Raw genomic sequence first — 23,195 nt, forward strand, 5'->3', positions numbered from 1 at the left:
CAATAATTTTAAAATGCAGCATACTTTTAAGCTCAGTTCTTACACATGGAGTTGTTTTATCATTTTCTAGATCCCTAAATATATCAGACATACTTAATAATAAATATGTACAAAAACAAACGACGTCTCAAAAAGACCTGGCAGCACATTGGAGGAAATAGAGAAGATGAGGGAAATACATCTTCACTATTACTTGATGGAGTTGAAAGCAGTGTATCAATGAAAATTTGGGGGAATTAACAAGGCCTGGCTGGATATTTTATTTCAATGAGATCTTGTGGCTTTGAATCGGTATCTGTTAAATATACTGCTATCCAGCATTTGGGCATCACCTCTGTAGATTCAGACACCTGATTATATTAGGCGGATATCTTTATATTAAAACTAACATATAAAATAAGAACGCCATTTTATTAATTTCCCAAGATAAGTACGATTTGGACCACAGTACTCACAGCTGCATGATCAGCAACTTTTTTTCTTCCCTGCAGGCAAATCTACATGGGAAGTCAAATTGCAACCAGGAGTTCGTTTGCTGAGCATGAAATCAGAAAAAGAGCAGTGGGTTGGATGTTTAATGGAACCGAGCTAATATAGCCTCAGGTATCCATTTCCACAAGATGGAAGGCCAACCAATAGAACAGGCAAGTCCAGGTTCACTGAGCTCCAACTCTCTCTCAGGACAACACCTGCCAGCCTCTGTGCCTCTCTCTTTCAGGGAGTTCGTTGGTTGTCTGTAACCCCTTCCAGTAACCTTTTCCTCAGTATAATGTTATTAGACCATGTTAATAACAATATTAACATGATTGCTAATTTTACTGGACTGAATACTCTCTCTCTTGTGGTTTTCTGATGTGTGCTTTGATCCCGTATTTATTAAGCCAAAGTTTAATTCGAAGAGAAATTTCCTATTTCCTTAAAGTTCAAATTCTTCCAGAGGGTCACACAGCATTCCCTGAGCAGGGACAATAGTGTCTACCGCTTTGGGTTTGGAGATTAAAGGGTATAACATATGTAATGCTTCTGGCGCTTACTTGATAAGCATTAAAAAGTGAGGTGGGGGGGAGAACCTCTTTCGTTTCCTTCCTCTTATTTAATGAAAACAGGTGTTGAAGAAAACATTTTCTCTTATATGTTCCCCACACGATAATAGTTTTCTTAAGTTTTTGCTGGCCAGAAACATAAAGGCCCTGAAAGCATTTTCCAATCACAAGGCTGAATGAAGATTTAAACCAAACAAAAGCTTCAAGGCTTTAGCTCACCAAGTTCCATTCACAAGACAGTGGTACATCAGCACAGCTCGTTTCTAATTCAATAACCATCTAGAGCATCTCTTGTTCTAATCTCAGTTGAGGTTCTTGCTACTTTCCTGGTGATTAATTTAGAAAATGGCAAGTCATACCTGTTTGCTGAGTACTTTAAATCCCCCATTTAACAATTACAGAATTCCTGGTTCATTAAAGTGGTCAACTTGCTTGGTTTCCTCCTGAGACCAAGAAAAGCACCAATGAAGAAAATCCTGGGGTTGTGCTGTTGCTACGGGCACGAGAGAGAGAGTATTCAGTCCAGGTTGGTTCCGACTCATCATGACTTGATGGACGGCGGAAGAAAACACTGCTCTAATCTGCTTCATCCTCACAGTGACTGGTCGACTCGAGCCCATTGCTGCCATCACATGCGCCTATCAATTTGTCAAGTCTCTCTCTTTTTCCCATACCCTCTACTTCACAAAATCTAATGTCATTTTCTGGGTGTTGGTTTTTCCTGATAACATGTCCTAAGTATGAGCTGATGTCTAACTATCTTTCTAAGGAGATCTGCTTGTTCTTCTGGCCATCGATGATGATGCCAATATTCTTTACCAACACTAATTCAATGCATCAATTCTTCTCCTGATGAAAAATTAGCCAATGAAAACCCAATGAAGCACAGTTCTACTTTGACCCACAGGACTGCCACGACTCAGAGAAACTCCACAGAAGCTTTTTTCATAAATAAAAATATAGGATAACCCACATCTCATTGCTACATCCATTGCTATTTATCATAATGATTAAACTTAAACTGTGTGGAAAACATTAGGATGATCTCTTTACCTGACATTTCATGTAGTCACCATGGTACTGTTCTTGTCCAAAATGAGGAAATTGGCACGGAGTGGGCTCTTCATACCCATTTAAGAGACTGTGGATAAGAAAGGATAATTAACTTGCTCAAGGTCACCCTACTAGCAAGTATCAAGGCCAAGATGGAAACCTCTTTTGTCTAGTTGTTGGACTTGGGCTTTCTCCACTACCTCACAGTTCATCTTAATCATATATTTTCATTTCAGCCTGGAAGTATATAGATTATGTTGAAAATGAAATATTCTATATTGGGTATTTGGAGCCTTGGTGTAAATTTGAAAAGAAGAACGCTTTTGGTGATGTCCATCAAAAATAAAAGTCACGGCACTTTATCTTGTTCCCCTCTCAGCAGGGATACACTAAAGAATGAACTTTTATAACTTCATCACTAATACCTTTGTAACTTCTTCTAAGATTAACTTTCCTTTCATAACAAATTATTGTTTTAACGTGGAAAAAAGCATTAAAGGGAAGTCAGGAAACTCAAACTTTCCTTGACTTTCTGAGCATTCCCTCATCCATCAAAGGTGGGCACTAGACCAGATGATCTTCAAGGTCCAGGGTCCCTAGTCCCACCCTTCCATTACATCCCTACTCTCTGGATGCATTCTATGATAACAGATAGACAACAGCAAACATGGAGTCAAGTTCCCATTTAAAACACAGGTCTTGTTATTTTGGTACCAATTACAAGGTTACGGAACATGCTTAAAGGTGTTTAATATGCTGTAATGTTTAGACACACTTGGCTCCAACATTTATGGGGGCTGTTTGTAGCAACAAGAAGCATGCTCTCACTCCATAAGTATGCAGGACTTCTATAAAAGCAGCACAGATGTGCCAGAAAGAAAGAGCTTCAACTAGCTGAAAGGACAGGCAGCTAGGGCTTTTGCCTTTGCCGTGTTTTCACCCACGGACTCTTCTCTTAGCAGCCAGGGATTTGCATAGGGGCATATCTGTTGTTGCTTCTTCCTTTTAGTTTCCATTCCTGATGTACAGTAATCGATGAGGTTAAAATCGTGTGAACGTTTATGATTTTCTACGACTAAATTTTGTCCACGAGTCATAAGTATTTTAAGACTAAAATTCCTGTATGGTTTATCTAATTATCTTTTCTTAAGGAACAAAAGTAACAGGTGAGAGCCTGATGGTTTTCAATTGATTAATGGAGATGCATTGAGATTAGAGATAGACAATATTTATCTAGAAGACCAAAACTTATAGTTGTTCGTGAGCCGTAGACACATTGGATTCCCAAGGTAACAACCACATCTATTCATTCCAAACATCTATTCAAATATGCTTCTAAAACACCAATAAGATATTTATATACCTGTTTAAGATCCATATGCCTGGCTGACTTCAAGTAAGTTTTACAACTTGGAGTTGGGAGTACTTGAGCAACCAAATCCCTGTCAATACCAATTAGGTTTGACAAAGAATAGGAGGATCAGAATAACACTTGCCAGGTTGGAGACTGCAAGCTATCTGCAGGCTTTTATAATCTCTCTTAACAACAACAAAAATGATCTCTGTGGACTTAGTTATAGCTCCTTAAACTGAAAGCGCCGTGCTGATAGAGAAGCAGCTGGACTTGCAGAGTGATCAGTTTAGCAAACTCTATAACACACAAAGCAACAAAAATTTAAAGTCACAGATGACAATGCTAACAAAAGATTCAAAAGATTCTAAAAGGCAGGAGAGGCCAGAGAGAGGCCCGCAAAGTCAGGATTCAATTTACTTCAATTCAATATTGTAAGCATTCTCTCAGCAATTGCATAAGGTTTTTGGGGTGTGAAGGAAAGAGAGTTAGAATCACTGCCCTTAAGGATTTTGCCTCTAAAGCAAGACTTAGCAGACGGTAACAGCAAACGAAATCACCTCCATATTTCCAGTAAACTGAGAATTCTTTTTGTAATTTTGAAGGGTGATTAAGAAAAGAAAGAGGAGGAGGAGGAGAGATTTTTTTTAAAAGGGTGAAATGCAGGAGAGGATGTGTGTGGTCCAAACATCCTATTTATTATGTCCTGATTCTTTACAGAAAATTTGCCAATGATAGCTCAACAGGGAAACCAGATCATTCAATATGCAAGTGTAGTCAAAGTGATTAGGGTAAATGCATGGCTATCAAGTTTGATAAAAAAAGGTATCTGCATTGATGTCCTAATAGTGCCATAATCAAGAACTATAATTTGGGCTGTTTTAAGGCTATTTGAGGACCAAGATCCACCTGACTCCTGTCATCCTATTTTCAATAATAACCTTCCATGCATGCGAAAGTTAGACTATGGATTCTGATGATGAAGAAGACATGATACACTGGAAGTATGATGCCGGCAAGGAGTCTTGAAAGTATCACTGACTGCCAAAAGAACAAGAAAAATTCTGTCTTGTAGGAAGCGCAACCAGACGGCGCTTTAGAAGTGAAGATGGCAAGACTTTCAAGACTTGGCAAAGAAAGACAAGTTCCTGGAGAGGCCATCATGCCTGTGAAATCAGAAGGTCGGCGAAAAAAGGGGAAGATTCCCCAAGGGACAGACTGACACAGTGGCTGCAACGATTGGTTCAAACATAACAACAAGTGTGAGGATGGTACAGGACAGGGCAGTCACTAGAAGAACCAATTCACCATCAGAATCTGACTTTATGGTACCATTGTTCTGGACTCTAAGTCTGAATTCAGGGTGTCAGCAGTGACATGTTGTTGCAGAATGCACTAGGAAAAGACCCTTTCTAATCTTTCCCAGTTTCTGGAAGCTGCAGATGCTCCTTGACTTGCAGGTAGATCTTCCTGCAGTTACCTTCCCTCTGTGCCTATTGTTCTCTTTAGTCGGGACCTAGTTCTGGTTGGATTGAGACCAGCCCACTCTTCATGTTCATTGAACTGGTAACATTTTCAAGGACCTGTTTCCAAATGAAGTCATCTTGGCAATGTCAACTTCAATGTTTGGGGGCACACAATTCACCCCATTGGCCGTGTCTAAGTCAGATACTAGATATACTTGGAGGCTTCTCAGGAGATGTGGTAATTCACGTTAGATTTAATGAATAGGTTGAAATTATATGGACAAGGAAAGATAAAGGGACAGGAAGAAAGAATATTGAAGGCAATAGTATATTGTACACTAAGAGTTTTATGCAACATAAATTTAAATAAAAATAATGAATGGGAATAGATAAGGTATAAGCTGAGGTGATGTCTGATTATTTTCCCCCAAACTCAGGTTACATAGTAACATACTCAATGTGTTCTTGAAAGACTTAACCTCTCTTTCACATTCTAAAAGCAATCTAGGGTTAGGTCTTGAAATGATTTCTCGGAAGACTTCTGAAGACTGCAAAAACAGCTGACCTATGTAAATAGGGTATTTACAGGTATTTTGTCATTTTATTTTACTCAACCCCCGAGGAAAAGTCTACCAAGGGCTATATGCCCTTCCAGGCTTTCTTGCCCACTTGGTGGCTCAGGGGTCAAAGCAGTCAAGAAATCAAATGATGCACTTGGCACATTTGCTGCAAAAGGCTTATTTAAAGTGTTAAGTAAAAAAGAAAAAGTAAAGTCAGTTCGGTGACTAAGGTGTGCCTGACTAGAGCCATGGTATTTTCAATCACTCCATAAGCATGTGAAAAGCGGACAATGAAATAGGAAGACTGGGGGATTACTGCATCTGGTTGTAGTGTTGGTAAAGAAGACAACATACCACCAAAGAGTTCCAGAAGGAAAAATAAATCTATCTTGGAGGAAATATAGCCAGAGTCCTTCCTGTTTTGTTTAGTTCCTACTCCTAATGTTGTATTCTTTCATATTGTTTTAATTTCAAACGATGATGGATTTGTCATATGATTTTTATCTCGCTTTAAAAACAACAAACGTTTGTATTGCTCACTAGGTGGGGGTTAGGAGCCCTGGTGACATAGTGGTTACGAATTGGGCTGCTACCTGTAAGGGGAGCATTTCAAAAGCACCAGCCATTCTTCAGGAGAAGGACAGGGCTTTCTACTCCAGTAACAGAGTTTCAGAAACTCACAGGGACAGTTCTAGCCTGTCTTTTATAGTCACTATGAGTTGGCATCAACTCGATGCCTTTCAGTTTGTTTTTCTTTCTTTTTTGGTTACATATGAGAGGAACAGAAAATGCTTTTTATTTTGTACGTGTCATCAGGAGGGACAGTCAATGAAATAATACATTATACTTGGTGCGTTAGTCTGGGTAGACTAGAGAAACAAATCCGTAGACACTCATATGTATATAAGAAAGATCTTTATATACAAGAGCAATTGAATATTGAAAAAATATCTCAGCCCAGTCCAGATCAAGTCCCTAAGTCTGATATTAGCCCATATGTCCAATACTAATTTATAAATTCTTCTTCAGACTCCTGAAATACTTGCAATGATGCCAAATGCAGGACCATCACAGGCCAGTGAGTGGAAAATCTTGTGGATCCAGAGGGAGTAGAGGCATCTCAGTGCTGACAGGGTTCTCCATGTGGCTCCTTCAACCCCTGAGCTCTAGCATAGCTCCATGTGTCTTGTCCGCAGGAATGTCTCGCAGGGAGTGAGCATGTGTCTCACCTCCAGCAAGCTATTTATCTCCTTTGTGCCTCTAGATGAGGTCATCAAGCTGCGACCTGATTGACAGGCCAAGCTCCACCCCTTCACTCTCAAATCCCAAATTGACAGCAGATCACATAACTACCACACTTGGTAAAGTAGAGAGTCAGAGAAAAAGAGGAAGATCATCAACTGGATGGAATCACATAGCAACTGCAAGAATGGGTTCAAACATGGCAATGAAGCCTAGCCATGGCATGGGATGACATAGTCCTAGACACAGATTTGTTCTCTTTTGAATAAGGCCACTATGAATTGACATCACCTTTTGGGCACCTTTCAATAGCAAAACACCATACAGGGACTCTAGTCTCAATCCATAGTCATGCCTCTCATGGGTCTGCCATCTGTCATCCATCCGTGGAGGCTCATTCGGTGCCGTTGTACTAAATGGGTTTTGCTGAGGCTGCCCCACTGAGACAGCCGAGGAAGAGAGTACAAATCTCTACTTCAACCAATGAAAGCTCTGTGGATCACAACAGCCCTGTTTGCAAATGAACACAGAAGTGGGACCAGATGGAGCAGGGTTACTTTTTAGTGTACAGAAAGTCATCACGACTGGGCAGCCCCTGTTGATGACAGCCAAAAATAACAACCTCTAAAGCAGAGGACATTTGCTATCCTTCGTTCCCTCAACTTCTTCCTAGAGACTCAGCAGCCTTTCTTTTTAACCCGCTAAGGCATAAAGATCTGATGATACTTCTTCACCTTGTTCTCAGCCCAGTGAGAGCAGGTGGAGGTGTACACTTAGGAGACACCAATAGAGACTAGAAAAGTGAGCACACTGGGAAGATTGGTAGAACATTCATATTCCATTGTGACAAACTCAGGTGTTCAAGAAACTCTAACCTGATTTTCTATAATTTAATCAGTCACGTGATTCCAAGCCCAGTCTGCCAGATGGTAGACAATCTAGGAAACTAAGTCACTTTTCAAATGACACGGGGTCATTTTATGAATTAACTTTGATCAATTCAGAATTTAACTTGGTCAAATGAGATTTATCTCCCTCCACTGTTCCCAGGAGGATGACCTAAATCCCAGGGTCCCAGGGCCTTTTATAATGTGAAAAAGGAGACTAGTTCAGCATTTATTCAGGCAGACATTTAATGAAATTTTCCATCTTTATGGTCGTGGGTTACTATTCCTATACCTGTACGCCCACAGCCAAAAATCCATCTTCTCCTCTTCATGCCTATGAAGGTTGCTCTCTTCCTGACCATAAAGGTTTAGTTCCAGCCAGATCTGAGCTATTAGACACACACACACACACACACACACACACACACACGCACACACACACACGCACGCACACACACATGTCTATCTAAGGATAATGTCTCAAGTCCACTTTACATAGGGACATTAATGTTTACTTGTTATGATTGAGGTAAAACTCCCATATCATAATATAAGCAGTTGATCATTTACAAATATAAAAATCAATGACTTTTAAGACACTCACAAAGTTATGCAGCCATCAGCACTCTCCAGCTCCTGAACATTTTTACCACCCAATAGGAAACCCTATACCCATTAAGTAATTACTCTTGATTCTTCCCCTAGCAACCGATAGTCAGATTTCTATCTCTATTTGCCTATTCTGGAATCATATAATACATAACCTCTTACATCTGGCTTCTTTCACTAACATAAGATTTCCCAGGTACATCCAAATTGTAAAAATGTATCATTACTGCATTTCTTTTTTGTATCAGACTGGATACTTTAAAGAAACAAATCCACAGAAACTCATGTATAAGAACTTGTGTATAAGAGAGAGTTTTATATCAAGGTTAAGTGCACATCAAGAACACATCCCAACCCAGTGCTGCCCAAGCCTACAAGCCCAACATTAACCCATTAACCCATATGTCCGACACCAATCTACAAAGTCCTCCTCCTTCTAACAAAATAGATGCAATGATGCCAACTGCAGGAGGAAAGCCAAATCAGGGAACGTGTAAGCATCTCAGCGCTGGCAGGGATCTCCACACGGCTGCTCCAGCACCCAGGGATGCACTGGGTTAGGTCCACATGGCTTCTCCTTGGGGATGTGTTGCAGGAAGTCAGCTTTTCAAGCTGAAACAGGGAATTGCTAAGGCAGCTGCACCCTGGTCCGACCATCACAAAGCAAGAGACACGGTAACTAGAAAGGTAAGGCTCACTGAGCCATTTATTCCTCCGTCCTTCAATTAACCCCACATGTGTTTATCAGCAGGTTGGCACAATAAACTAACTACGTCATTTTTATATCTGAATAATGTCCCACCATGGAGTCCTGGTGGTGCTGTCTGGTAAGCATTGGATGACTGGTTGCAAGGTTCAAACTCACCATCTGCTCTGCAGAAGAAAGATGAGGCTATTCCCATAAACCTGTACAACCTTGGAAACCATGTAATAGTGCCAATATGAACCTTAATTGATTTTGTTTTGTTTGACCGGGCTGGGGGTGGGTGGAGGAGGAGTGGAGTGTGGTCTACTATGTGAATAGATCACATTTTGTTTGCCAGACATTGAAATTGTTTCCACATTGGCCTACTGTTAGTTGTGCTGCTACATGCATCCATGTACATGTATTTCTCCGAATACCTGTTCCTAGGTCTTTGGGGTATATATCTAGGAGTGAAAGTGTGCAGTCACACAGTAATTCTATGGAAAGCCTGTTGAGGCTTCAATCAACAGGAGGATTGAATTCCACGGTGGCTATACATTTTATGTCCCGCCACTGCTTTTTCAGCCCTGAAGATAGACTGATGGGAGAAACCTCTCTCCTAAGTTACTGCCTCCTTTCGCTGCACCATGAAGGGGCACGCACCTTCCACTTTGTGAAGCTGCAGACTTCTCTGGGGCATGGGTTTTGCCAGGGTCCTCCATAAGCAAGACTCACTACAGGTCCACAGGAGCAGAGTGGACAACCCAGGTACTCACTTAAAGTTTAGTCTTATGCATTTCACATAAATTGTTAAACATAATTTCGTTTGACTGGGAGCAAGGAGATTATGTCATCAAGCCTTTTATTTTTCAAAATCCTTAATAGTGCAAATCTTATTGTTTGGGCATTCAAATCTTCTCTAAAAATAACTAAAATTCTCATAAAAAGCTTTAACTTTCAAGACTTTATCTCAGTGTTGCAGCTCAAAGACCTTAGTGATTTCAAAGGTTAAAACATCTGACTCTAGTCTCAAGTTTAATCAACTTTCCCCATTGATAGCCACCACTTCTTTCTGGATAGCTCAGAATATTGCCCTGCTAATTTTTGTTTTCAAAAAAGAATAGAACCTAATGACTTATTAAACGTGAGAAGTGAACAAAAGAATAGTAGTAAGAATGTAGCCAGAAACCAGGTCGGCAAGATGGCCCTGTCACAACACTGCACCCTTTCTCCCAACCGCTAACCCCCCGGGACCTAGCTTCTGAGTTGCCTTTCAGTGAGGTCAATGTTTCACATTAGGAAGCCAACAAATAGCACACCTGATTGGCTGAGCGTTGAGCTGACCTTGGGAACCACAATCTTCCTGTGGGCCTCTCTCATCAAGCAACATACTGAGGATGTGTTCGAGTAGAAAAGAAGACAGGTTGGAAAAAACTATTGAACTACTGATAGAGCGTGCTCTATGTAGTGCTTACAGGAATTCTTCTGGATCTAACAAGCTTTAGAATGTAAATGGGGGAGAACAGTTATAGATAAATATCTATTGTCAGCATTTGTGTATTGCATTATTAAGTGAAAAAAATAAATAAAAATACGTCTGATATTGCATAATGTGCTAAATTGGCAGAAAATGTAAACTTTAAGGTATAATACGAAAAGTGTTTCAATTAAGAAGGTCCATTGTGTTAAATGTATAAGTTGAAAAGATTAATCAATAAACAACATTCAATTTAAAAAATGTGGCCAAAGATTATGGCAATCAGTGATCAAATTCATTGCATCAAGTCAGTTTTGACTCATAGCGACCTTGTAGGGCAGGGTATAGCTAATCCTGTGGGTTTCCAAAAGCGTAACTCTTCACAGGAGCAGAGAGCTCTTCTTTCTCCCACAGAGCGTCTAGGACCTTGCAGTTAGCAGCCCAACGTGTAACCACTGCGCAACCTTCAGGGACAATGATTGGGAATCAGGAAGGAGATGTGGTTGGCAGAGTCCTTAGTGTTGATTATGTACATTTAGGTTGAGATGCAAGGGCAACTAGCATTTGAAAATATTGGTAGAAAATAGTCGACGTGATGTATCATGTAACAGCAGCAGAAAATATGGGGAAACACAAAGGGCAAACATTTAGGAAGAAACTGGACACTTCAGAGAACTAAATGGTTCCAGGAAATTGAAAACCATTTTCAGACTCTTGCTGCCAGTAATATGGGAACTACTCAGTCTTCTGGGGACAACTAGAGAAGTTGTGGAAAAGCAAAGAAAAAAGTTCTGCTTAGAATCACTCGAGAAATGACAAGAGAATGGAGTTCCTGGAGCAGATTGGCCCTTGCCGTTGCCATCATTTTCACCTTGGGATCTTCTGCATCTCCAAGGAGGCAGCTCAGAGGCTGAACCGTGGATTTGGTGGCATCACGAGGATGCCCACACTCATAGCCACTGAGTCAATGTGGACTCACAGTGACACTACAGGACAGACTAGAGCTGCCCCTGTGGGTTTCCAAGGCCACAGCTATTCATGAGATTAGAAAGCCCCATCTTTGACCTTCATGATGAAATTGCCATTATAGGTGTGACATGATGAGATATCCTGGTGAATTTCATCTTGTCTTGGACCCAATGTACATCTATCTATAGGGAAGACATCAGCTAGAAATAGGTCCTCACAGTTTCCCCACAATTTCAATGTATGTTCTTGAAATCAAATAATATGCCTGGTGAGCTGGCAGGGATATCCCTTTGTGAGAAGAAAATATTATCCTAAACTTCATATTATTTCTACAAGATGTTTTGCAAAAACAATATCCAGGGGATGTGTGCACACGCACTCACACACTGACACACAAGGAAACAAGACCTATTATTTTCCACTGGTTTGAAATTTATGTAACACATGCAGATATACACACACACTTCTAAGATACCAAAGATGTTCTTTTTCTTAGTCTGCATTCTGATTACATGGTCAAATTCATTTCATGAGAATTCCAAAAGTAATTTTATTCATTCACAATAAAAAAATCTCATAGGTCATATGATTAAATATATAATTAATCAAAAAAGAGATATATGCCCCCAAGACATTTTGCCATTGTTATATATCTTTATTATAGAAAGATTTTATTATATGAAAGATTCTATAGACAAAATATTGAATCATGCAGGTAACATGAAGAAAAGATGGAAAGAATACACAGGGTCACTGGACCCAAAAGAGCTACCTCATAGGCCATCATTTCAGGAAGCAGCATATGAGCCAGAACCAAGGGTACGGAAAAAAGAAGTTCAACCCCACTGAAAGCATTACGAAATCAAGGATCCAGGACTTGACAGAGTGCGCATTGAAATGTTTCAGAAAACTGAGACAACACTAAGAGCACTCGCTCATCTCTATGGCAGGAAATTTTGAAGACCTGGCCAGCTGACTAGAAGAGATCCAGATTTGTGCCCATTCCCAAGAAAGATAACCCAACAGAATGCTCAAACTCTAGAACACTGTCATGGGTATTACGCATCAGTAAAATTTTGTTTAAGATCACCCAACAACAGTGAATTGACAGAGAACTGCCAGAATTTCAGGCTGGATTCAGAAGAGAACATGGGACAAAGAGATTTGGCTGTGTGAGCCATAATAAACTGTGGGTAACCTTGAGAAGAATGGGGATTCCAAAACCCTTCAATGTGCTCATTCAGAACTTGGACCTGGATCAAGAGAGAGTTATGTGAAACAGAACAAGGGGTGTCGCATGGTTTACAATCAGGAAAGGCGGTTGTTTGGGTTGTATCCCCTTCCCATACTTGTTCAATATGGATGCTGAGCAACTCCTCTGAGAAGCTGAATTATAAGAGGCGTGTAGCATCAGGATTGGAGGACGCTTATTAACAACCTGAAGTAGGCAGATGACACAACTTTGCTTGCAGAAAGTGAGGAGGACTTGAAGCACTTGCTGATGAGCATCAGAATTGGAGGATGGCTTTATTAACATGTTATTAGCATACCTGTGGTATGCAGATGACACACCTTGCTTGCAGAAAATGAGGAGGACTTGAAGCACTTGCTGATGAGCATCAAGAACTGAGGCCTTCAGTATGGATTACAACTCAATGTAAAAAAAAATAGAAAAGGCCCAAATCCTCACAACTTGACCAGTAGGTAATACTATGATGAATGGAGAAGAGGTTGAAGTTGTCAAGGATATCGTTTCATTGGATCCATAATCAATGCTCACGAAAGCAGCAAGCAAGAGATCAAAAGACCACTGCATTAGGTAAATCTGCTGCACAAGACCTCTTTAGAGTTTTGAAGAGCAAGGATGCTACTTTGTGGACTAAGATGCTTCTGTTCCAAGCCATGGTCTTCTCCATTGCATCCCATGCATGCTACAGTTGGACCTTGAATAAGGAAGACCATAGAAGAGCTAATGCATTTTAATTGTGGCACTGGCAAAGAATATGGAAAGTATCATGGACTGCTGAAAGGACAAATTAATCTGAAATGGAAGAAGTAAGGCCGTAGTGTTTCTTAGAGGCAAGGATAGCCAGGCTTTGTCTTACATACTTTAGATAGCATTATCAAGACTGGCCAGTCCCTGGAGAAGAGCATCGTGTTTGGTAAAGTGGCGCGGTGGTGACTGTGAGGATGATGCAGGACCGTGTTGTGTTTTGTTCTGTTGTGCATGGGCTCACTATGGGTCAGAGTTGACTACATGGCATATAACAACAACAGATAGATTTATGCATATTCTTTATGCATTCTTGATTGTAGACGTATATTTACTGCGTCTAGTAAAAGTATTTTTATTAGTGTAAAATATACACAGAAAAGTTCATAAATATTAAATTCATAATCTAATACATTTTAACAGAGTAACTATGGAAACCTAAATCAAATTTCCTTATGTTTAGCCCTTGTTCACCAAAATAAACTTGCTAGGATTTTGATTGGATTTATATTTAATTACTACATTAATATAGGGGAGAATTTCCATACTTCCAATTCTTCTAATACTTCCATACTTCTGATCAATGGACATGGTAGGCTCTCCATTGATTTTGCTCTCTTTTTCATTGATTTATTTCAATAACTTCTATTTCAATAATTTTCCAATGGAAATACAATGAACACTACAAATTCAATTTGCATATTTGATTTTAAATTTTATAATAGACACATTAATAAAAAGCAAAATGAAACAGATGAACATTTTCTTAGTAATACATTTTATATATGCTAATGCACCCAAAGTATAATTTCCCATAAAGTACTTTAGAAAATTAGTGATGAAATATTTTACATTTTTTAGACTGTGTTGTAAATTTCCGTGTGCACTTTTCCCTGACAGCACATTTCAATCAGAATTCGCCATCTTCCCAGTGCTCAGCAGTAACCTGGGGCTAATGTACAGATGTGTGATTTTGAGATAGGTGCATATATTTAGTAGATTGGCTCCAAGGTAATTTGTAGACACTATTATAAACTGAACTCAGTTTACTAATTCTCATTTTTACTTTCTTTGTTGCTATTGTAGAGGTTGTTAAAATATATATATTGGCTCTGAATTAAGAAATTTGCTAAATGGGCTTCTTCATTTCTGTAATTTACAGATCACTTGTTCTTTGTTTCAACATGGTAAAGCAAGTCAAGGTGGTAAATTCATCTCTTCCTCTTTATTTAATTGTATTTCCACTTTATGTGGCATTAGGAGGAAGGCACCCTTTTGGAATGGTCTGACGTCTTGATTTCCTACATTCTGCTTTAACAGAATACTACAAGTAGGTGACGACTTCAAAGAATAGAAATTCATTTTCGCGCAGTTCTTGAGACCACTGTCCTTGTAAGCATCTCATTCATGTAGAGTCCTTCCTAGTAGATCGCCCTGGGGATGCCATTAGTTTGTGTCTATTCTGTTCACTTTATAGCTCAGAAGCGATTCCATTTAGAACGCACTCTATCAAGATATGACCTAATTGACATGACCTAATTTCCTAATAGACATAGGAAGGCTGTTCCTATTTCCAAACAGTATTCGATCCCACAAGCATAGGGTTTAGGATTCCTGCACATTTTTTGGGTGTACACAATTTAATCCAAAGCATATGGATGTTTATTATTTTAGGGATTCTGGTGGAAAAGGCTCGTCTTGACTGCTGCAAAAGCATGCCTTATCTCTAGATTGAACTTTCCCTTTAAAATGTGCATATGCCAACTCTTTCTCAATTCGGTGGTTGTGGGGTTCATTTTCTCCTCCATATGAAATGACTTTTCCTGTAATTCTGCCTTCATTTTATAATTTGATGGTAAATTTTTAGTAAGCGTTGTTGGGAAAGCCACAAGGGATGTATAGTATTATTCTCCATTAGAAATTAAGACCATGTGCTCACAAATCATTTACTGAGGCAAACACTTTTGAGAAACATTTTCAACCATCGTGCTGAGGCGATATAAGCAAGCTGCAAGTCTTGCCTCATCTCCTTTGTGCCTAATGATAAAATTGTTGCCTCATTTATTCTGTGTCATTGGGTGAAAAGGCACTGCGTAAGTCAGCTTTTCAGTTAACTTAGGTTTACTCCTTCAGAAACCTCTTTTAAGTACAAATTTATATAAAATATTTAAAAATGCATTACATATTTTAGATATCACAGACCATTTTAAACTTCACTTGACCTTCTACTGATGATTCACATCGCTTTTGCGAATTGCACTATTTATTCCTTGTTGTAAATCAGGTTTGCTCTCTGGGGATTTTGGAATGTATGCACATAAACCTGAGGGCTGTGATTTTTTAATTCATGCAGAATGGTTTTATTTTTCAAATCTACTTCAAAAAAATTTTTGCACTCCTATTTCTTTGCTTTAGTCTATTAAAACCAGGACTGTGAACATCCAGAAGATGCCCATCTCTGAACCTTCAATAGTAGTACTTTTTAGTCAAGAAAGATCATAACGGTAGAAATTCAATGGCAGAGATATTTTCAAGATTTAGAAACAGACCATTTCTAATTTTTAGCTTCCATTTCTGACCTTTAAGATGGTGTGATTAAGATAAAATGTAGATTGGAAGGTATGAGAATGAAGAATAAATATCATCTGACATCAGGCTTAATACATGCTTTAATGAAAGGCAATGAACATTCACTCCCAAATGTTTCCCTAGCTATTTTAGAGACATAGAAACTCTGCGAACTCCCTTTTCCTGCTCCAGACAGTGAGGCTGCGGAACAACTGATATCTGCATAGGGTGCTGTTACTCTACAAAGAAGATCACTGGCCAAATTGTGTCATCACCACAGTGCTTACAAAGCCTCATGTTTTTCAATTCAGTGGTTATGGATTTTATTTTTCCCCTTCGTATGAAGTTACTTTTCCTGTAATTAGGAATTCGTTGGTCCATCAGGGACAAAACTTGTAGGACCTGAGTCCCTTAGTACAAAACTCAAAACCAGACCTATGATTGAAATTCCACTTCTACCAATGACCTTAGATAAAGTCATTTTTCTTCCATCCTTCCTCCCTTCCTGTGTTCTTCCTTTCTTGTCACACAAACTATATTTGTAAATGTGTCAGGACAATTAAATTTAAAAAAAATTCTTACTAAGGTGAAAGTTTACAGAGATGATCAGTTTTACATTAAAAATTTTATACACAATTTGTTTCAACTCATCTATTTCAGTCCCTTCAATGTACCATAACTTATTCCACTTCTTCCCAGTGTTTCCTGTTTCAACTCTTCCTTACCTGCTGTCCTTAGTAAATGCCGCCCTTTTGATAGTACAGGGCTAATGGTCTTATTCTAATGTGGGGGTGCGTTTTGTTCCAGATCAGAGGGGTGATTAATGGCCATAGTCTTGGGGGTCCTATTGACTAATAAGCTTGGTATCTTTATGATTTTGAGCCTGTTACACATTTTTCTCCCTCTGTGTCCTGGAAACTCCTTTTCAGAACAGTGGGTAGTAGTGTACAGGCTGCATCTAATTCTTCCTGTCTCAGAGTCGAGATTGATAGTTCAGTGGTCCATTAATCCATCAGACTAATTACTTCCATGTGCCCTTCAATGGTCATTGTTCTTTATTCTTCCGGACAGGAGAGACCAACATTTTCACCAGAGATGGCTGCTCTTGAGCTTTTAAGACCTTAGCCACTACTCACCTGAGCTTTAGAACATTATCCCTGTGTACTGTCTCATGCCAATTGACATTGGTGTCCCCTCAGAGGATAGTACTAAGTTCTGAAGTTCACGGTTCTGAATCCCAAGGCCCGACAGATCATTCCATCTAGATGTTTGGTTTTATCTAAGTAGATTTCATTACTTTGCCCCTGTACGCTCCACTACATTCAGGGACATATTTGCAACACATATAAACATAGAGAGATAGTATCTTGAAAAGTTTAAAGATACATTTGCTCTAGTATTTCCATCTTTTTCTTATTCACACTTTCAAGGAAACGTGCCCTTGTGCTCATATGTACTTATTATGAGAGAAGGACTGTGAGGGAAGAAAACAAACAAATAAATGAAAGTATATTCACAGTGCTAAGACTTAAAAGCACACAAATCCTTAAGAGCAGAGAAAGTATTTGTAACAGAGGCAAACTATTAGGGGAAAACATACTGGTCATCCGCAATATATTTTTTCCCTTTTAGAGTAGGAGATGATGTCTGGTTTTTAGACACTGGAAAGTTTCTTGAGCACTTTAAGGCAGTTCCAAAAAAAAGTTTAGGAATCAGTCAGCGTATGCAATAGGGCAGCAACCTTTTAGTCTCTACGTTTCACATAGTGCAGTGGTTCTTAACCTTCCTAATGTTGCGACCCTTTAATACAGTTCCTCATGTAGTGATGACCCCAAACTATAAAATTATTTTCGTTGCTACTTCATAACTGGAATTTTGCTATGGTTATGAATCATAATGTAAATATCTGATGTGCAGGATGTATTTTCATGGTTACAAATTGAACATAATTACTGCATAGTGATTAATCACAAAAGCAATATGTAATTATATATTGTGAAATATTTCTAATAACAAATAAATGAAATTTTGTCTTGAAGCATGGTATAACATGGGTAACAGTCTTCACATTGGTACTCGTATGTGGGCATATCTGCATGTGGGCAGACATGCCTGGAGCCAGATAGAGGAGCGGTGTCTCACTTCCTAAGACCATCAGAAATATGTGTTTTTCAATGGTCTTAGGTGACCCCTGTGAAAGGGTCATCAACCCCCAAAGGGATTGTGACCCACAGGTGGAGAATGGCTGCCATCGTGACTAGGCCAGACTCTTTCTTGAGTGTCGTGCACGCTATGAGCCAAATAGACTTTTAACCGATTTATTCCAACAGGCTTGCACACATATCCATAAAAAGTCAAGAAAAATGGGCAAAATAGTATTGTATTCCAGCCAGTTTTGGTTTCCTTCTTGTCAGCCATTTTTTTGTTTACTTCCTTAATTTTGGCATCCATTTTGTTGTCCATGGTTGCTACATTTTGTATGCTCTATTCAGAATGGACAACTGTAATGCTTTTCAATCTCATGGGAGGCAACCAAGTGTGAAATAGGTTGCAGGATATACGAACAGAGGGGTGATGCTATTAAGGGAGTCATTAAGATCTCAGAGAATGCTGGCTGCATTGTGTTCCACTGCCTCACTGTGTCCGTATAGCCAAGCATGGGCCCTGTATATCAAAACACCACCACTTCACCTCCATGTGCATGGAGATGCCAGAGAGAGCCACTGGAGATGAAGGGGCAAGAATCAGGGGGTCCCTGGATGTTCAATGTTAGAGCCCTGATGACCTTGCTCACTTGTGAAGATGTCATTAGTTCACTTTAGTCTTCACAAAACCCATCCTACCCATTGCGACCAATCTGACCCCACCACACCGAGGCAAAATACTAAGGGCTTGCAACAGAACAGCAAGGGGAACAGAGCAAAGAAGTCCCCAGGGAATACCAAAAATAGACTTTGGGGGCCAGGGCTTGGAACCCCATCAGACTGGACCGTAAAACACTCCTAAAGGCGAACAAACAGTCCTTGAACTGACTACAAGCTTTTCTTTATTGTTGTTTTTGTCATTGGCTTTTTATTCTTGGTGTTGTTTTCTTTTGTTGTTTGGTTTTATTCTGTCTTGTTTTTGTGCATGTTATTATCTCCGCAGATCTGTTTAATAAGATAGTCTGGATGAAAAATCTGGAGGAGAAAGCAATGGGACTGACGGTTCTGGGGGGGACATGGGAGAGGGGAAGGTGGAAGAAAGGAAGTGGTGTTAACAAACCCAGGGACAAGGGAACAACAATTGATCCAAATCGGTGGTGAGGAGGATGTAGGAGGCCTGGTACACCTTGATCAAGGGCAATGTAACTGAGAGGAATTACTGAAACTAAAATGAAGTTTGAGCTTGATAGTGGGATGAGAGGAAAGTAAAAGGAAATAGAGGAAAGAACTAGGAGGCAAAGGGCATTTATAGAGGTCTAAATACAGGCATGTACATATGGAAATATGGTTATATATGAGGATGGGTAAATAGATCTATGTGCATATGTTTATAGGTTTAGTATTAAGGTAGCAAATGGACATTGGGCCTCCACTCAAGTACTCCCTCAATGCAAGAATACTTTGTTCTATTAAACTGGCATTCCATGATGCTCACCTTCCTGACGCAATTCCTAAAGACAAAGGGGGTACATAAGCAAATATGGTGAAGAAAGCTGATGGATCCCAGCTATCAAAATATATAGGGTTTAGGGTCTTAAAGACTTGAAGGCAAACAAGTGGCCATCTAGCTCAGAAGCAAAAAGGCCCACATGGAAGAAGCACATCAGCCTGTGTGATCAAGAGGTGTCGAGGAGATCAGGTATCAGACATCAAAGAACAAAATGTGATACCATTGTGTTCTCACCTCCCTGATAGGATTGCTGAAGACAAATGGGTGCATAAGTCAAAGTGAAGAAAGCTGATGGTGCCTGACCATTAAAAGATATAGTATCTGGGATCTTAAAGGCTTGAAGATAAACAAGCGGACTTCTAGCTCAGAAGCAACAAAGCCCACATGGAAGAAGCACACCAGCCTGTGAAATCACAAGGTGTTGAAGGGATCAGGTATCAGGTATCAAGAACAAAATAATCAAATCATTGTGAATGAGGGGGAGTGCAAACTGGGGAAACCCAAGACCCATCTGTAGGCAACTGTACATCCCCTTACAGATAGGTCCCGGGGAGGTGATGAGCCATCAGGGTGCAGTATAGCAATGATGAAACATACAACTTTCCTCTAGATCCTAAATGCTTCCTCCCCCCCCCCCCACTCTCATGATCCCAATTCTACCTTACAAATCTGGCTAGACCGGAGGATGTACACTGGTACAGATAGAAACTGGAAACAAAGGGAATCCAGGACAGATGATCCCTTCAGGACCAGTGCTGAGAGTGGTGATACCAGGAGGGTGGCGGGAGGGTGGGGTGGAAAGGGGGAACCGATTACAAGGATCTACATATAACCTCCTACCTGGGGGATGGACAACAGAAAAGTGGATGAAGGGAGGTGCCAGACAGTGTAAGATATGACGAAATAATAATAATTTATAAATTATCAGGGATTCATGAGGGAGGGGGCAGCAGGGAGGGTGGGGTAAATTGAGGAGCTGATACCAAGGGCTCAAGAAGAAAGCAAATGCTTTGAGAATGGTGATGGCAACAAATATACAAATATGCTCAACACAATGGATGGAGATATATATATTAGGATAAGAGTTGTATGAGCCCCCAATAAAATGATTAAATAATTAAAATAACCATACAGCCCATTATCATTTTATTCTGGAGTCTAAATAAATATTATTTATCACAAGAAAAATATGATGGAGGCAGAATTTGAATTCAAACCTGCCTGAATTCAGAATGCCTTATGTATTTGACTTTTGCTCCCAAAAGTCTATGTTGATGTCTTATTGTTGTTGTTAGCTGCTCTTGAATTGGTTCCTGACTCATGCCAACTCATGCACAATAAAACAAATGCTACCTGGTTCTGTGACATCCCCATGATCACTTGTGGATCAGACCACTGTGATCCACAGAGTTTTCATTGGCCAATTTTCAGATGTAGACTACCACCAGGCCGTTCTTCCTAGTCTTCCCTACTCCAAAAGTTCCACTGAAACCTGCTCAGCATCATGACACCATACAAGCATTCTCTAGTCATTGAGGTCTAACTGTGTATGTGATACACAAAGGCAAAACTCTATCTTTGGGTTGGAAGGCAAGAATTCTTCCACAAAATCACATCTACCACCAAAAATCTGTTCGATTGGAATGGATTATTATCCCTCTGGCTTTCTTGGAATATTAGAAAACAATATTTCTTGTTTGTACAATACAAGAAACCTCTATTAAGCATCTTTCTTGAGGAAGAACAAAATTCATCCATATAATGCCTTCAGAGTACTATTATGTAATTTAATATGGTAGAGTTCATTTTATGCTTTCTTAATTATTATTGTCACTGCTAATAAATTTCTCTGCTGTGGAATTATAAGTTTTTTTATCCCATACAATTATAAGCACATACTTCCTCATTTGAAATACTTACCAATACTATATACCAACCCGACTGCACAAGGAAACAAAGCAACCCACTCTATCAATGTAATTCTGATGCATAGTGACTCTATATAGGGTTTCTGAGATGGTAACTATTTATGGGAGCAAGCTGTCTCATCTCTCTCCCTTGGAACAGTTGGTGAATTTGAACCACTAACCTTATGGTTTAAAAAACAATGTCCAACCTACAGTACCACCTAGGCTCCTACACGAAATGTAGACATCAATTAATTATGATTAAAGATGGCTGAAAATTACAGGGACTCATCCCAATAGTGTTTTATCAAAAGGAGATTCAATTTCTTTTACATTAAAGCTCAGATATATATCTAGTACAATGACTGTTTTTCTTCAAATCTTCAGAGACACCATCTCCTTTCAATTCATGGCTTAGCTGTTCTTGGTGTGGTCTCATCATATATATATATATGTATGTATGTATGTATGTATGTATGTATGTATGTATTCCAAGCAACAGGATGGATAGAGGAAAAAGAATAAAAGCATTTTTACCAGCAATCCCCTAAAGAAGATTCCCAAGATATCAACGAGCTAAAAACCATAACAGTGGGTGCCCACCTCCCTGATACGATCAATGAAGACAAACGTGTACATAAGCAAATGTGGTGAAGAAAGCTGATGATGCCCAGCTATCAAAAGATATAGCATCTGGGGTCTTAAAGGGTCAAAGATAAACAAGTGTCCATCTAGCTCAGAAGCAACATAGCCCACATGGAAGAAACACATCAGCCTGTGTGACCACGAGCTGTTGAAGGGATCAGGTATCAAGCATCAAGGAACGAAAAATCATATCATTGAAAATGTGGGTGAGTGCAGAGTGGAGACTCAAAGCCCAATGTTAGCCAACTGGACACCCCTTACTGAAGGGTTGCAGGGAGGAGATAAACCAGGCAGGGTGCAGGGTAGCAACAATGAAACATATAACTTTCCTCTAGTTCTAAAATACTTCCTTCCCCCACTGTCATGCTCTCAGTTATACCTTGCAAATCTGGCTAGACCAGAGGATGTACATTGGTACAGAGAGCAACTGTAAACACAAGGAATCCAGGACAGATGACTCCTCGAGGACCAGTGGTGAGAGTGGTAATGCCTGGAGGGTGGAGGGAATGTGGGGTAGAAAGGGGGAACTGATGATAAGAATCTACGTATAGCCTCCTCCCTGGTGGAGGGACAGCAGAGAAGAAGGGGGGGAGACGTCAGACAGTGTAATATATGACAAAATAATAATAATTTGTGAATGATGAAGGGTTCATGAGGTGGGGGGGAGTGGGGAGGGAGAGGGAAATGAGCAGCAGATATTAAGGGCTCAATTGCAAGGCAAATGTTTTGAGAATGATGATGGCAACAAATGTTCATATGATCTTGACACAATGGATGGATGTATGGCTTATGATAAGAATTGTACAAGCCCCCAATAAAAATTATTAAAAAAAAGATTCCCAGAAGCTGCTGTATGTTACAATGGAGTTCAAGTGCCATCTTCTTGGCCAAAATTTGGTCATATAAACACACCTTCACACAAGGTAAGCGAGGAAATAGTGTTTATTCTGGTAATCAATTTGCTTCACTACAAACCCTATTGCTAAGGGGAAAAGGAAAGCCAAATAAATGTTGGAGAACAGCTAAAAATCTCTGGTGTAATGCACCATGGTGTGTGCATCCACATCACAACAAAACTACTTCTCA

This window comes from Tenrec ecaudatus, chromosome 10 (genome assembly GCF_050624435.1).
Source record: "Tenrec ecaudatus isolate mTenEca1 chromosome 10, mTenEca1.hap1, whole genome shotgun sequence".
Taxonomy (NCBI): domain Eukaryota; kingdom Metazoa; phylum Chordata; class Mammalia; order Afrosoricida; family Tenrecidae; genus Tenrec; species Tenrec ecaudatus.